Below are 4367 nucleotides of genomic sequence, written 5' to 3'. Positions count from 1 at the left end.
TTGTGAACAAGCACTACTTTTCAAAGTAAAATTTCTGTATATTTATATTCAGTAGTCATTTTAAGATTAAAAATTACATGCATTGATAGATCTTATGTAAGTCCCTTTAAATATTATAATATGATGAAATTTATAACACATAAGATTCAGACTTTCATTGTATGAACTAGGATTTCCACCATAATAAACACATTTGAACCATCCCAGGGATGACAGTTCTTTTTACTGTTCTATGTTACTACATATCCTGGGACACTTGTAAAGTTTACTTTCATATATTTGAAAAAACTGAGGAATACTACCAAATGAACATTATATTTGATATTACTGAACATTTTACAGATTGGTTAATGCTAAAAGCTCAATTCATACAGCATAATCAGATTAAACTGTCTAAATATATTCTGAATAAGAACAACAAGAGACATGCAGACATAGACTGGAAAAAGACCACATAGACTTAAACCATATAGGATGAATTAAAGGCAATTAAATAATGTGGAGAACAGGAGATATAGTCTTGCTCAGAGAAGAGTTCACCAATGGGTTCTCTAGTACTGAGTGGTTAACAGAAAAAAAAACTGCAAGTAATACTATATGAAATCAATTTATTGCATTTAGGAATATGTTTGTATGTATATATACACGATTACATGTAAAATAATGAAAGTAAGAGGTCTAAATCAGAAACAGCAAGGAGAGGTATGTAGGAGGATTTGAAGGGATGAATCAGAAGGTGGAAATTATGTCATAAAAAATAACAAAATTTAAAAAGTGCTAAGTACGAAATAAACTTATAACATGGTTCTTAAAAGGGTGCAACATTTAACTGTAGATCTTTTCTCTAAATCAGCAAAGGCAGAATACAACATTCTCACAGTAACAAAGAAGAGTAGGAGATTCTTATGTATCTCAATTTATTTCATTCTGATATTACTTTTCCTGAGGTTTCTTCAGAAAGAATGACTATTTCAGAAGTTTAGAATATACGTTACTTGTGTAGTGAATGGAGTTATTTTTCATGAATCATACACTTGATCAAAATTTCTGAGAACAATGTAATTCATAAGAAGAATCTTAATTGATAATGATTAGATAAGATAATCATAGACTTTAAAACAACATGCAAACTGTGACAAACAAATCACCTTCACAACTTCTCCACAACAGATCAAATGTTACAGGCTCCGAGACAAGGAAATAGGTTTTCTCTTTTATTAGCTAACTAATAATATTTCAGAGCTAACTATTAAGCTACCCTAGATGTCAGGCCTAGGCATATGTGCTTAAAAACAATACTAAAGAAACTCAGTAAGTCATATAAGCCATAAAGTAATTAAAGAAATATTTGAGACCAGTTATAGACACAGAAAGAATCAAAGAAGGGAAAGGGAATCCTGGAATAGATTGAGTACTCATGTATGAAATTCTAATACAAACTAACTCAAAGTAAAAATACTGAAGAAAATGAGAGTTGAGTATTGGTTAAGCTTGTCTTTCTACGTAAATTTTACTCCAGAAGACACTGAGTTTATCCACTCACCTTGAGAAAAGGTTATTTGATCTCTATCTATCTTGTCTTTATCCTTCCTCCTCTCCTGAATTATTTTTGTGTAGGAGGAGGACTGCTTGTTTGTCCATAGCCACTGAGCCCCAAAATAATCACACAGAAAGTAAATCATTGCTTGGCCTTTTAGCTCTAACTTCTGACTGGCTAGATTTTACATATTAATTTAATCCATCTCCATTAATCTGTGCCCCACCACAAGTTGTGTACTACCAGAAAGGTTCTGTGTCTCTCTCCATTGGAACTACAAGGCTTCTCTCTGACTCTGCCCTTATTTCTCCCAGAATTCAGTTCTGCCTTCTCGGCCTACCTTTGCTCTGCTCTGCCAAAGGCTCAAGCCAGCTTTCCTTATTAACCAATCATATTCACAACACACAGAGGGGAATCCCACATAATTTTTTGCTATTATCTTATAACTTCCTTTTTTGCCACAACTTAGGAAATGGAAAATTTTCATTTCCTTTGGATCTAGTTTTTACTTAGTTAATCAATATTTTATAGTGGTGTATTTTTATTTAAATAAGAATAACTCTTTACTTCTCTGTCTAATCCTCACTCTTCAACCTGGATTATAATTTTCTTTTCTCTAATTAATGCCTTTTAATATTTAAAGTCGGTTAGTTTTCATATTTCACATGTAAGTAAAAACATATGAAATTGTTTCTTGTCTGGTTAATTTTGCTTAATAAAATAATCTCCACTTCTACTTATCATTAAACAACCAATAGTATTTGATCATCAAACACTGCCCAGCCAAATTTCCTAAGAATACTGAATTCTGTGTACAAGAATATTTTTCTTTACTCCTATGTTGATGATGCCTAGGCTTTTTCTAACCTTTGATTATTGTGATTTGTTATATGAATATGGCTCTCTCTATGGCATAGTGTCTGTCCTTTGTTAGGAATATATATATATATTAGCCTAGCTATAATTCAAACCTAGATTTCATAGCTGCATCCTCTTATTTTAAGAATAGAATGAAGGAAAGAACAGACAGTCCTTATGACAGTTATGTTATTCATTCAACACATTCAACAGCCCCTTCTGTAAGAATTACTCTAAGTCTTAAGTGAATCAGAAGACACAATAAGAGAGAAAAAGGAACTTCTTATTCCAAGTATTGGGTCTAAAGATAGCTCAGAATTTAAGTACTGCTCTTGCAGAGAGTTGTATACAGCTCTCAGTACACATGGCAGCTCAAAGCCATTCATAATTTCAATGACAGGGTTTCTGATTCCCTCTTCCATGGAGGGAGTTATAGGAATGCATAGCATATATATGCATGTAGGCAAAACATTCAAACATTTAAAATTGAAAAAAAAGAAAAAGTTAATGAGTGTTCTCTTTCTTTCTTCTGGCCAAAAATCCAGGTGCTAGTGAAAGTAAGATGAGGGGAAAGAAATCTCAATTCAAGTGGAGACAATTACCTGTAATTTTTTGACCCCAAATAAAGAAAAAAATGTATTAGGTACATAGATCAAAGACAGAGAATTTGCTACATGTCTAAGATTCTATGTTCAATCACCTATATAGGAAAAAAAAAGAAATAGAAAACTATATAAATTTTATATTTGAAAAAAAAATAGTACAAATACCAGAAAAGGAGAATTGGGTCTGTTATATTAGGGGTCATATTAGAGATTATTGGATACCTGACTGTTGGGGTATGTACCTTGTATCCAAGCTCCAGGGAGGAAGAGGCTTAGTAAAAAATAAGTAAACTGGTGGTTTCACATAATGTGATTTTATTTATATTTAAACTTAAGTTATAATTTTAAAACTTTCCATTTTAGCATCATTTTCTAAGAAATTATTATTCTTGTTGCTACATCTTCCAAGCTTTTATCTTTCTCATGAAACATGGTGACAGTTGGGCTCTCAGTCCTAATAAGACATCGATATCACCCCGTTCAAGTTCCAGGTGACACTGGAGAAGACAGGCAGCTGGGGATTGAGTAGAGTAATAGGAAACAAACACTGGTGTTTGTTCATGTCATGGATGACACAATGATGAGTTCACATTAGCTGTGGCTGGTGTTTGTTCATGTCATAAATGACACAATGATGAGTTCACAGCAGCTGTGGCTACTGACCAAGTCCTAGAAACACACACACACTCACTTTGGCAAGCTGAAAAGTAGTCCTACTTATTAAGAAAATAAGAAGGTAATGATAGCAGGGGCTAATACAGACAAAATAGTATGTATACAATACTGATGTCCTTTTCAGAGATGAGCACTTATTGTAAATTACTCACTGGTTTATCAATTGTCCTACTGATGACAGAGACTTTCCTTATCAAATCTAAGAGTAGAAATAGGTTTATGGTTATAAATATACATTGTACACAAGAATGATATCTGTGGAAAAAATATTCTAATGTTGACATCTGTAATGCTTTTTTGTTTCTATAAATAGTTTACAAACTATTAGGTTATATCTTCATTAAAAAGGATTCAAGAAAATGTGTTTTTAAAAATAAACTTGTATGAAATATCAGCAACAGAGTATGACAGAATATATACACAATGAGGCATATTAAAAATCAAAAAACTAACTAGAAAAAATTAACTGTGAACATTTATCTAACTGTTTTATTTATCGCAAAAATAAATGAATAAGAGTAACAAAATTATAAATTACAGACAACACAGTCACTGGAGGAAAAGTAAGACAATGTTCACAAAATATTGATATAGTCTAATGCCAGTTTTTGTAAAAGATAAAATAGGAAAATATTTAATATTTGAATGAATCAGAATGCTTGAGTTTTTAAAAATGAACATAATAAAACATA

Source organism: Microtus ochrogaster, linkage group LG9 (assembly GCF_000317375.1).
Source record: "Microtus ochrogaster isolate Prairie Vole_2 linkage group LG9, MicOch1.0, whole genome shotgun sequence".
NCBI classification, from domain to species: Eukaryota; Metazoa; Chordata; class Mammalia; order Rodentia; family Cricetidae; genus Microtus; species Microtus ochrogaster.
Note: the sequence above shows the minus strand (reverse complement) of the source record.